This window comes from Gouania willdenowi, chromosome 6 (assembly GCF_900634775.1).
Source record: "Gouania willdenowi chromosome 6, fGouWil2.1, whole genome shotgun sequence".
NCBI lineage: Eukaryota > Metazoa > Chordata > Actinopteri > Blenniiformes > Gobiesocidae > Gouania > Gouania willdenowi.
This window is the reverse complement of record NC_041049.1, coordinates 17405210-17419077: the sequence shown is the minus strand read 5'-3', so window position 1 is coordinate 17419077 and position 13868 is coordinate 17405210. Positions and strand designations below refer to the sequence as shown.

Sequence of the window (13868 nt, the reverse complement as noted above, 5' to 3'; positions counted from 1 at the left end):
TCAGTGGTGTAAAACAGTGGTTCTCAACGTTGGGTTCTGGACTCCAATTGGGGTCACGAGACACTGGGAAAGGATCTTCAAAAAACCAAGATTTTTTTTAGCCCATTTTTGCCCTTTTTATGCAACCCCAAACTTGCCATATTATAACCTATTTTCATTGCTTTTTTTCCCCATATTTTTGCTCTTTTTCACGCATTTTTGCATTCCTCTATAACATTTCAATGCCTTTTCTGGACATTGTTTCCACTTTCAAGACATTTCCGGCACTTATAAACCCTTTCCACCACTTTTCCCATAATGTTGCATATGTTGACCCATTATTGTCACTTTTAACCTCTTTTCACCATATTTCATGCTTATTTTTTGCCAATTTAACCACATAAACTGTCCATTATCTGTCAGGTTAAACTAATTGCTCCCATACTGACACTTTGAAACTTTTTGTTTTTGACACTTTTTCTGTCCATTTTTGCCCACTCTAATTTGCAACTTTTAACCAATTTCTCTTTTTTTAAAATCCGTTTTTACCACCTTTCCCACTATTTTTGGTCACTTTCTGTTTCGACCCATTTTATTTCTGATTAAAACATGGATTTACATCTTTAAGATGACTATAAACTATATGGCCCAAATAATAATAAACTTCCTTAATAACAGTGGATATTATTAAGATGAAATCAAATATTTTGTAATGTTCATTTGACTGTTTTTTTTTTTGTTGCTACATATACATATATGTTAAATATTACTTTCATTCTTAAATGTTTTTTTTTTCTGTTTGAAATCATTTATAGTCAGCATACTTTCCTTATTTCTACCAACAAACAATTATTTTGTAAGTTCTTTAAATAGGCTTTTAGTGGTTTTGTTTTACAAACTTTGTTAATTGATGGATTAAAAAAAAAAAAAAACATAGCTATGTTTGCAAAGTTAAATTTCAGGGCAGTGGACTCAACAGTGGTGTTAGTTGGGGAAGACAAGGATAAAAATATACAACAATTTGTCCATACACTCAGTAAAATGACTCAAAAATATGTCGTGACTCAAAAAAACAAAGTTAAACTTTAAATAATTTAAATGTTTATATAGAGGTTATAAAATAGTGCAGAAGTTTGGGTGGAAAACCAAACAAACATAGGAATGCTTGGACATTTGTGTGTTGTTATACAACACTAACAACTTGAGTTTGAATGTATTTAAAGGAAGGAACATAATTATAGATCAAATCTCTTTTTTTTATTACTGCGGATCAATCTCTCTCCCTCTCTCTTTAAAAAAATATTTATTTATATATTTATTGAATATGTATCTGTGTCTGAATATGTTTTTAATTACACAAAATCACAGATATATAATGCATTCATAGAACCATCTTTTTGAATGTAAATGTGTTGTTTTCTTGCATTTAAAGACAGAAATGGACAATTGTGGTGATTGATCAGGTCACTCTGGCCTACTATCAGGATAACTCAGCTATGAATGAGACTTATTTTGATTTATTATAAGCATCATCTCTGCTGTGTCCCAACAATACGCCCCCATGTGGAAGTAAAAGGTAAAAGTCCAAATTTTCCCTGTCAGAAGCATCTCAACAAAGATGGAGTTGAATCGATCAAGTTCAAAAACCCTATTTCTTGGTCGTCTTTCTCGCACAGACACATCCAGATATGTCTGCTTTGTTCGCTGTCACACATTCACACAGCAAATATTCTTGTAAAACTCACTTTGCCTTTGAAGTGCTCTGCTAGGATCAGATAGGGCTGTACTCGTTTTGCAAAGTATCGTGAAAAACAAAGGGGAGCGTTGGCTGTGTCTACCTTTTAAAGATGTTCCGCGTTAAGAGCAGCCTTTGAAAGCATCGGGCGGTTTTATGGGTCTGCTTCACAGAGCGGATGGAGGACAAAGTGCATGTTTTCATGACGTCTTGTTGACATTTTGGGGACCAAAAAGGAGACTTTGTGGACTAGACTTCAGCTAATAACCACCAATAGATGATGTTGATAAAGGACTGGTTTAAAAGTTTAGCTCATTCTGTTCAGATTACGGCTGGTGATGTAGGAAAGAATCCGTCCATTTGGATTCCTTGTTGATGCGGTCCAAGCTTTTTGTGGGATTGAAGTGATTGTGGAAAGCAGGGTAATAAAATGACTCATGGGAGCCCTTTTCTGGTCCTTTTTAGCTTCTTAAACCTTGTCACAGGATCACGAGTCATGACTTCCAGCCATTATCAGTGGACAACCCACTGATAATGTGTCAGAGGCAAACCCTTTGTGTACACACGCCCATGTTTTTTTTCCTCATGGCCGATTACTCTCCGTGTCTCTCTCTCTTCCTTTCTCTCTCTATCCAAATAATCCTCCTAAACCACCGTTTCCAAAGCCAAGATAGCACTTAAGAAGCTTGCACTCACTCACTGTCCTGGCTCTAACACACTAAGATCTGTTTCTTCTCATATATTTTTTTATACACAGATGATGAGGTGATGAGGGGAATGCTGGGCAGAGCAGGAATGTTTCTTGCACTGCAGAAGAAAACATCCAATCAGCAATACCATAGGCTGAACTTTTTTACCACTATCACAGGTAACACTCTTATCACGGTGTTAAAGCGTTAACATGGAAACCGCAGTGGTAAAAAGGCCTCATGTTAGTTAGCATTAATAGTAGGGTTGGGACAATATACACAATACAATACAATACAATAGATCACATGTCAAACTCATGGCCCGGGGGCCAAATCTGGCCCTTTGTAGCATCCAATTCGGCCCACAGGAGAGTGTAAAAATGACAGAGAAAACATGAATATTGTGTAAATGTAACTCTATCACAGTTTTCCCGGTACTTATATTGCAAAAAAAAAAAAATTCAGTCCTTTTAAATGTTAAACAGTTGAAAAAACTCAAAATTCTTACAAACTCCTTCAATTTTCCTCAAATTATTACATAATATTTCCTTTATTTAAATAGAAATTGGTCAGAAAATCTAGGACATTTAAAGTGAAAGTCCTGTTGAGGCTGATAGCTATCACGTATTGCTTTGGTTTTGTCACTTTCTTACATATTTATTTGATTGTTCTGTTTTATTTCGAGCTAATTGCAGATGCGATAATACAAGAAGTAATATACAAGAAGTAATATTACAATAAATAAAAGATTTGATGCAGATGGCTTTTCTCCAGAAAAATAGAATCACATACAGTGTATTACTGCATACAAATATTTGTTGTGTTCGAAAGGGAGTGGGTGGAAGTATAAACTTAAGTATACGTAGAACTGCAAACTAAGGCACAATCATGTTGTTCAAGAGTTCAAACTGCTCCGTATTTGGCCCCTGAATCAAAATGGGTTTGACACCCCTGTGACAGGGCTCACAATAACAATATGATACAATTTTTTAGGAAAGGAAAAAAGACAACAACAAAAAAAAAAGTCATGCTTTTGTTGAAATTGAATTCTGCACATACAAACTTACTCTGGGTCTGAACTTATCAACTCTATATAGAAATATGAAAAATAAAAACAAACAATAACAATCTGGTGTGTAGTAGATTGTGTTTTTTTTACTTCCTCAGGATACCACTCGCACCCCGACGATAGGGCTGCTCAATTACTCAAAATGTGATTATGATTTTGATTATCACACCCAACGATTACAAAAATAACATAATCGAGAAAAAACTATTTATTTATTTATTTTTTTGCACATGTTTTATTCGCTAAATAAAAGAAACTCACTATTTCAGACATCTACAAATAATAAAGCTTGGCACACATGTTTTTATTACTAACTTTGAGTTGTAAGCTCCTCCCTCCGCCCCGCCCCTCTCAAAGCCAAAGCCAGCCTGCAGGCCAACACAAGGTAAGTTGTTGTTAGTGGTCTTGAAACATGGCAGGAGAAACGCAGCAAAAACACTTGGTAAACAAGTCAAATTCTCTTTAATGGGAACACTTATCAACTCTATATAGATATCACGAGTTTTAATATCGTCCCACCTTTGATTCATCCCAAAGTCCTTTGGATTTGTGGATGTTTTTTTTTCCTGAGCTTTTTTTTTTAATGGAAAGCACTTTAGTAAATATTTGATGACTATCACCTGTGCCAAAGAGGGTCATATTTTCACCGGCGTTTATTTGATTGTGAGCAGGATATCGTTAAAAGTACTTCACAGATTTTGACAAAAATCCGGATCAATATACTGATTCGGGATCAGTTTCAAAATTTAAGAAATCTTTATCACTCATTATTGGCTAACTTTAATTAGTCATTGTTAAGTATTTATTAATGCATTATTCTGCATGGCCTTATACAACCAGTAAGCCATTAACTAAGAGTTTTCCCTCAATAACCTCAGAATTATTACTTATTAGTAGTAAGTAAGGAAGTTGTTATATAATGAATTACGATCTCAATATGTTAAGGGTAAACGTTAACCCTAACTTTAATCCTAACCCTAACCCTGTTTGGACTGCGAGACTGCCATTAAGTGTATAATAAGGCATTAATAAGAATAAGGTATTAATAAGTACTTAATAAGGCATTGATAAGTACTTAATGATAAGAACCAATATGTTACTAATGCTAATAAGCAACTAAGTAATGGTTAATAGGTGTTCCCTAAACTAAAGTGTGACTATTATATTGCATAATTGTGACAGTCACCAGCCCTTCTTAGGGATAAGTGAGCTAAACTTTATTAGGGGGAAATATATAAAAAAGAGAATGCAGTGTAACACCTGAGTGAGGTTAAAGGAGTTAGGGAGGACAGGACAAAGAAGGACGAGAGTGAATCCATTTTGCTCGTACTGTTGGTATAATAAGTTTCTACGACAGTGCACAGGGTTTGGTTCCCTGAGGGGAGGATTGGAGACTCCAAAGCACATCTAATGTGTCATGCAGGAAAAGTAGGCTTTTACTAATGCCCCGCAATGGATAAGTCTCACCAAAAACAGAAGGTTTTAGTGGAGCAAAATCCTTGTGCGTGTGTGTATGGTTTTGATATATACCAGTACACTCGTGAAAGTTTTATGTTAAAGTAAAAATCATACTCGCAAATGATCAATCACTGGTTCAAGGTTCCACTTGTCGTCACCAGGAATGATTATTCAACATAGAGTGCAACGCTATTTTCTTGGACTGTCGTTTCTCTTTGATCGACTGAAATACATGTATGTTTGTTAGTGAGAGTGTGCATGTGTGTTAGCACTAAACTACACTATAAACAACATCACAGGGCACAAAAAATGTGATTGTGTCTGATCCGAGTGCAATTAAAGAACAGAAGATTTTGTGTATTTTTGATGTCGTTTTGTGTATTTTTTTTAGGGGTTGCACATGGCCCTTGGACCATTAGTTACCCAGTCCCTTCAGGATTTTTCGGGCATTTTTTGTGATTGTTTCGGGCTGAAATGCCTGATTTCGCGGGCCATTTTTCAAAAAGTTTAAAAAGTTGCAATTTTTTTCAGCCCTAAAACATACTTTACTCACAATTAAGTTAATCTTTTGCTGCCAATTATAAATACATATTGACCAGACATGTTTTAGAAAAATATGTTTTATCGTTGTAAAGAAAACGCCACAAGAATTTAGGTTTTTTTTTTTTTTTTAGCTTATACACTGAGCATACCCTGAATGCAAAAGGTGCAACAGTTTTTAATCAAAATCATCATCAGAAGTTCAAGTCAGTAAACAATATTGAACTTAAGCAATCTTAAAGTGCATAACATGAACCTGTCATGAAGACATATTTATTTAGGCATAACAAAAAATTTCAAAATACAAAGCATTAATGTACATACTGTATGTAATGATATTGTGTGCTTCCTGTTTGTTCTCCCACATGGGGTTGTGCACTGGCTTGCATTCTCTTGACGTACTTTGCAGAAGCAAAATGCTTGTCCATAGACGACTTCCGCTTGTGCTCAATGATGACATTGCATTTTGAACAAAAAGGTTTACCTCCACTCTTATGAAGCAACGTCGGGTACTGTTTTGCACAATCCTTAGCCAATATTTTTGATGGCAAATACAAGGTATTTCTATCTCACATGACTCCATTGAATGCTTTCTCCTGGCACTGGTTGAAAACAGGAAGTGACGTAGACATTTTGTTCTTCGTAGGTTCCTTGTAAGCAGGGCAAAGCATAGACACAATATACGTAGACGCACCACTTTAGTGGGCGGCAGCAGTCGATGCAGCATTTACGTATATATGTTTATGGCGCAAAGTAGCAACTACAAGCGCTAAAATGCCTAAAATAACAATAAGCAGTCGCATATTTATATGTTTTTTTTTCAGCAAAGTTGCGGGCATTCGCTGAGTTTGCTTGATTTTGCGTTAATAGTTGCAATCGCAACATCACAAAATCTTGGAGGGACTGGTTCCCCATCTCTTATCTACCTACATCACCTTTATCTATGATGGGTAACAGTTTTCATAGGAAATCTAATGTGATTTTAAGGTGAGTAAAGCAACATTGTTCTATTAAAGGTATTGTGGAGGATGTTATTTTGGCTTCAAATTCTGTGTGGATCATCAAAACCATTGGTCCTCCTAATTGTCAATCATTCTGACGTAAGGTCGTCGTACGTGCTCATCCCTAGCTAGTTTTTGCTTGCTGCGCTTGTGCACTTTCAAGTGTTTATGTGTATCGTGAGCTACAGTTTCAGCCATTCATTGAAGCTCGTGGTTCTCACCGGGTGCTAATCTTATTTTGAAAAGTAATTTTGTATGCGCGATGCCGACACCAACTTGTAAGTAGAGCTGTACACGAGGAAAACTGGGCTCGTGTTCGCTCTCTCGCACAAGTTTAAAAAGGCGTTCCCTCGTGATAGAAGATAGAGTGTTGGGCATGTGCATTTTTTCAAAAAGTGTAGAGGGCGTTTCTTTTCTAAACTTTGGGAAAATCCTCCATTATACCTTTAAATGGTAATAAATGAAGAAATAATCAGAACATTGTCTCATAACGTAATGGTTAAACTAACCATAATTCCTAGTACCAATGAACTTTGATAAGTTCATATTAATTGTCTGCTAAACCAGTGGTTCCCAACCAGAGGTATTTTATATAACACAATTAGTTCATGATCCTATTTCCTATTACACATGACAGAAAAGTTTGGGAAACACTATGCTAAACTGAATATTCTTATTGCTAACTGACTTTGAATATTTTTGCACGTTATTGATCATTTCTTTATTAATCTGTTTAGCTTGTTGTCTTTCTGTCTGTGTATCAGGGTTCCTTTTGGTTTCCCACTCCTTTCTATGTTGAGTAAATTAGTACATTCCCCTCCTCCATTCTGTCTGCACTCAGGTGTGCCTTATCCTCCTGATTACTTCCTTGCACTAATTAAAGCACTGCTTGAACACTGAATGGTATCCCAGTTATTATCATGTATCAGACGATTTTGGTCTGTCTTTATTTTTGGTTATTGTTGGTCACTGGTTTCGTTTCTACTTTGCTCACTAAGATGAAGTTATTCTTTTGTAATTTTAATTTATTACTCTAATTTTTTCTATTTTTGTTTCTTAAATTTTATTGACAAATTGCAAGTTTACAAATCAGTGAAACAACATAAATTGAACAAAGAACAAAGTCAGGTAAAACATCACGAGTAAAGAATAAAGCAAGTATAGGCATCAGAGTATGTCATAGGTACAGGAAACAATTATTCAAACACCTTTTTGGGGTTTAAGTATATTATTTTAAGTATTCATGTTATAATTAAACACAATTAAGAAAAGATGGAAATTTGGAAGGGATTTTGAGAATTTTGATTTATCAATATGGAATTTTGCCTTACTACATATTATGAGGCTAATGTTAAACGATATTGATTTGTTTTTGTTTTCAAAGATAAAATTAACATCTTTTGGCGTTATTACTATCGTGATTTTGGTTTTGTGGTAAACATAATCACTATGTTGAAGTTATTTCATTAAGTGAACATTCTGTGTGACATCACCTCATCAACTAACCCAGACTTTAGAAAGTTTATCAGCGTACTCTGGGTAAGGCCAGCTACATCCTCTATGGACACGACTCATGCCTATCTGTTTAATAAAATAGTAATAGTGGAATAACATAACTATTTTTATTTTATTTTTTTATACACTATATATTGGCCATTAACCAAAGGCCAAGCTTGATGTTTAAATGTGGCCATTTTAATCAGATTGGTGTAGCCAGCTTGTAAACTTGCCATATGTTTATATTTGGGTCTTCCCTTTAAAATACACAGCATAAACAAACAAACAAACAGATATGTCATCCAAAACCCCAGTTGTAACTACAGTTTTTTGTGCTGCTGCCTATCGTGATGAGTACACACTTGTAAAAGAGATTAAGTCTCAATGCGGTTCTCCTGGTTAAATAAAGCTTATACTACCGGTAATAACTAATAATTAAATAAAGGATTAAATTATGCGCTGTGGGATGAATCAGAGTTTAAGGTGATCTCCAGATGTTAAAAACACTCAATACAAAAATATCAAATTGATAAAGAGCGTTTAACTCCGCTGAGAATTCACTTTAAAATGAGATAGACAGAGATGACGGGTGCGCATTGATTAACAAAAAATGAGTAACCGCAGTGCAAAGAAACTGCTGTTACTGAGACGATCACTCAAAGATACTAAAAGTTCTGCCAGCTCTTAATGCACGACATGTGTAATTATCGTTCCTTTTAAAAGTCAATAAGAGAAACACTGAGGCTTTGGTGTTTTCAAGGTGACATCACTCAGGACTCACAATAACTCATCAAGGATGTCAGTGATAGGATCTCTGATCTGACACAACATTGTTGAAAGGGATCAACTGTTGTGGTTTTTTCTTTTTTTTTTCTGTGAAAGACAAAATTTAAACAACGATGACCTCGTTTGAACGACATGGTATTAAAACGTATAAAATCAAGTGCAAAAAAAGCATTGAGAGGAAACATCTTAAGTAGAAAGTCAACTATGTGCAGTTTTCTTTTTTCTGTTGACCATCCAAAATAAGAAAAAGCTTGAACAGCTTCAACCACTGAGGGATGAGTCAACTACAACGTTAGAGTTTATTACAGTGAACCCAAAAACAATCGAGGAAACTGGTCAGCAGCTGAATCCATCAACTTGTTGCCTTGACACAATACCCACAAACTTCTTTAAAACTATTGTAAAGTCAATTGTCACTGATTTGTGTCAGATAATGAACTGCTCATTCCAAACAGGCACCATACCAAAATCCTTGAAAGTAGCTGCTGTGAAACCTCTATGCCTCAATACTTGCTAACTTTAGACCAATCAGCAACCTTCCATTCATAGCCAAGATCATTGAGAAGGTGGTCTTCAACCAACTGCGTCAATTCTTAACACAATATTTGATAAATTTCAGTCAGGCTTTCGTTCTCATCACAGCACAGAAACTAATTCACTAAAAGTATCTGTTCTCATTCTATTGGATCTAAGTGCTGCATTTGACACTGTAGATCATATAATTTTGTTGCACCGATTGCAAACATGGGTTGGACTAAATGGAAAAGTAATGCAATGGTTTAAGTCATACTTGGTGGAGCAAAGTTATTTTGTAAGCATTAGAAACTTTGAGTCTGACAGATTACCAATGTCCTGTGGGGTTCCTCAGGGCTCTGTTATAGGACCCCTTCTGTTTAGCCTTTTTATGCTTCCTTTAGGACAAATTTTACAGAACTCTAAGGTTGATTATCAGAGCTACGCAGATGACACATAACTATATCTATCACTGAACCCAGATGACTATGGTCCCATTGAGGTGTTGTGTGACTGCTTAGAAAAAGTAAACTGCTGAATGAGTGAAAACTTCCTTCAACTAAATCATGACAAGATGGAGGTGATTGTCTTTGGTAACAAGGAAAAGAGGACTGCTGTCAGTAAGTATCTTGAGTCTCGATCTTTAAAAGCTAAAGACTAAGTCAAAAACCTTGGTGTTCTGATTGAATCAGATCTGTCATTCAGCAGTCAGATCAAATCTATCACAAAAACAGCTTCTACCACCTAAAGAACATCATCAGAGTGAAAGGTTTATTGACTCAGAAAGATCAGGAGAAACTGGTCCATGCTTTTATCTCCAGCAGACTGGACTATTGTAATGGTCTTCTGACAGGAATCCCCCAAAAGAGCATCAAACAGCTACAGCTGGTTCAGAACGCTGCAGCTCGGGTCTTAACCAGAACAAAGATGTCAGAACACAAACTGCCAGCAGAGCTGAAGTCAGCATCCAATGTGAACATTTTTAAATCAAAGTTTAAGACACTTTTTTCTCTACTGCGTATGATTGTGAGGGAGGCTTTAAGCGGAATGTTTTCTGTTGCACTTTTTGATCATGTAAAGCACATTGAATTGCCTTGTGTATGAAATGCGCTATAGGAATAAATTTGCATTATCTTACATTCATCCATCCAATCATCTCATCCGTCCTCAGATTATTTTCAGATTGTGGCCAATTAATCAACTGCATTTTGCCACTAGTGCTAATGTGTAACACTGTGGGCAACAATAACACTGAGACAAAATCATTTTTTTTGTCACAACCCTCATCCACACGTTGTGTCAAACTCATGAACCGAGAGCCAAATCAAACTCGTTTAGAGCAATGTTTTTCAACCTTGGGGCCGGGACCCCATGTGGGGTTGCCTGGAATTATAATAGGGTTGCCTGAAATGTCTAATAATTGGTAAAAAAAAAAGAAAACAAAAACAAAAAAAAAACAACAAAACCAAAAAAACAAATAAAAAAACTAGGTAAAAATTGATTACAAATAATTTTTTTAAATTTTTTTTTAATTATTATTTTTTAAATACACATCACACACAATAAATATCAAATAACTGTGGTGCAGCACTTTGTGCACTAATCCTGGCTATTATAAACATGATCAAAAACTAATTCTAGAAAAAACAAATGTCTCTGCGGTCACCAATAATTGGGTCACGACCCAAAAAAGAAAGTAAAAAGGATGAATTATTGTGTAAATTAAAAACTAATTCAGTTGTCGATATCTCAACCCCTCCAAATACAATAATTCACCGAAACTCCATATTATTTGCTAGAGCTCACAGTTTTATCATGCTAATATCACATGATGGTTGAAAGAACTGGCAATTTCCCTCTAATTATTCCACAACACTTCTCCAAATTAAATAAAAATTAGTTCCAAAATCCAGGAAATTTAAGCAAAGATCCTGCAGGGACTGACGGCTGTAATACCTGGATATTGTCGGTTTCTTACATACTAAACATATCATTTATATGATGAAGTGAAAACTAGGACACGTTAATGTTGAAATTGCTCGTTTTACCACCTATAATGTGTGGCCCACTTGGGATCAAACTGCTCCTTATTTGGCCCCTGAACTAAAATGAATTTGACACCCCTGGCATAAACAGCCTGACCAAAAACCAGCTGTTTCTACCTCTGCATTTTGTTTTATGCTGATTTCAGGGACACACAGAAGCTCTCCTTCAGTTTAATGACTCAAGCAGGCTTGGGGTCAATTACATTTTTCAGTTACAATTACGGTTTTCAATTACTTATATTCAATTATGATTACGGTGACCGGCATTTTTTCCCAATTAAAATGAAATGAAAATTATTGTGTAGCCTCAGAAAGTCAATTACAATTACCTTCTCAATTACTAAAGTTAAATTACAATTGATTACAATTACTGAGTCTTAAATCAGCTGTAAAATACACTAAAAACAAATATATATCATCTAATTTCTTTCCCATCTATTGATTGTTAGACTTCCTAATCAATGAAAATATAGGTATTAATATTTTTGGTGTGGGCGTCTGAGCCTTTTTTGTGTCAGTATACCCGTAGATTATTACTATTATTTTTTTTTAATGGTAAAATGTGGGAAAGCGTGATATGAAGCACATTTTAATAACTAATATTTAATAACTACATGTAGAAATGTAACGTGGTTCCCCAGGTTTGTGTTTAATTAAATTGTAATTGACAGTTTTCATTTAATTTCTTTGAAACTTACAATTACAAAATCAATTATCTGAACACAAATATTACAACAGCAACACATTTTTTCAATTATAATTATATTTATGCCATAATTGTAATTCATTATGAATTACATGATAACAATTCTAATTGACCCCAACCCTGGACTCAAGACTTGGAGCCTAAATTGAAACCCACAACCGTGTAAACTAAAAATGAATGTGTATCTTTCGTATACACAAACTCGTCAGATGAAGTAACATTGATAATTGTAACTTGTTGAGTTGGATTTATGACTATAAGATAGATCTCTACAGAGATTCCACAGAGAACACAACAGAGTACAGACATCAAAGGTCTCTGGTTCATTAAAAACCCTTGATGGATTTATTGTAATTAGGTCAGACAAGTGCTCGTAGGCCTGTTAGGCTCATAACCACATTGTTAGACACTGCTATAGCTAGACAAACACGTGTGTGTTTTTGTAATTGGAAGCTGGTATGAACAAAGACGTAGAGAATGGTTGGCAAGATGACAATCACAACCAGTAAAGAGCTTTAAGACAAAGATAAAAAAACAAAACTTGTCTTGGCACGGAGGAGTAATTGAGCCTTTATGACAAAGCTCAATGAAACTACTTTGTAATCAAATTCAATTTACACCGTTCGTAGTATCACAGAAAGCTTCCAGAGCTGACAGGGAGGGCGGGAATCGTTTCCACATTTGGCGAGCAAAGCTACAATCCTGCTTTAGAGCAATTACTGCCTTTGAAGCATCTTGAACCTTTTTTGAGGGCAGGACTGTTTTTTCAAAAGTGCCACAAGGCCCATAAAAGTCTTCAGAAAATGACTCCCTTTAAGTAAATGTGATTTATCATTCTGGTGTAAAAATGAGGATTTGGAGTCGCAGAAGACGTAAAATGAATACTCAGAGGGTAAGGAGACTCCTGCTACAATTCTAAATGACCATTAGCTAACTTTGTTGATTCAAATCTGTTAAAAAAAACCATTCTGGTAAAACACATGCACGATGAGTAATTGTGAATTTAACAGCTGCAAATGTAAACCTCAATTCAGGTAAGCATTAAAGCTTTACTTTAGGTTTAAGGATTCATGTGTATACCATCTAATATAAGTTTAATGTGGATTTGTCTTTGTTTGCACTACTTTTTTATTTTTAGTTTAGCTTGAATATTTAAGCTTCCTTGAGCTGCTATTGCTTTGTTTAAACTGTAGGGGGAGACATAATACCAAAAACAGTTACACCTCCGGTTTAGGTCAAGGACATTGACCCAATACTGTCTTAAACTGACTTAAAAACAAACTTCTTTCCTTTTTAATGTCTTAAAATCATGTATGATATGACTTGCCTTTAAAAATAATAATTAAATCAGGGGCAGACTGAGACAAAAATCCAGCCCTGTTTGGGACCTCTTTTGCAAAACTGTAATGCAGAAATTCTTCATCCATTGTATCCCAAACTTAGGTCCGGGATCCCCTAGAGGGGACCAAAATATCTTAAAGGGGTGCAACGCTTTGTCAGCTCTGAGGCTACTAAAATTAGATTTGCAAGTTTTTACTAAAACCATGATAAAGCTGTTGATAAGTCGGTGATAATCAACATGAGGCTCTTTATGTGTTAATTTTAAATATTATTCCCTCAGAAAACCTTAAAAAAGGAGGAAACTTTTTAACCCCATTTAACTTTTTTTCCTTTGTTTCATTTTTTGCCCCTTTTAAACATTTTTGACACTTTTTTCAGATTTCAGCTATCTTTTCTTATTTTTCTTACATTTTGCCCTTTTTGTTCTACATTTTTACCCTTTTTCACTATTGTTTGACACATTTGGCCTCTTTAGGCTCTTTTGCCATTACATATCACTTGTTTCAAAT

General features: G+C 35.2%; 1 protein-coding gene across 1 annotated transcript in view; it reads left to right on the top strand.

The window, feature by feature from the left end:
- The window catches only part of atxn10 (ataxin 10), a 31693-nt gene extending 28947 nt beyond the window's left edge, over positions 1-2746 (top strand). Inside the window, exon 12 of the transcript XR_003674257.1 lies at positions 2472-2746. The gene's annotated coding sequence lies outside the window, so the exon portion shown is untranslated. The remainder of the gene's footprint in view (positions 1-2471) is intronic.
- The last annotated feature ends 11122 nt before the right edge of the window (positions 2747-13868 follow it).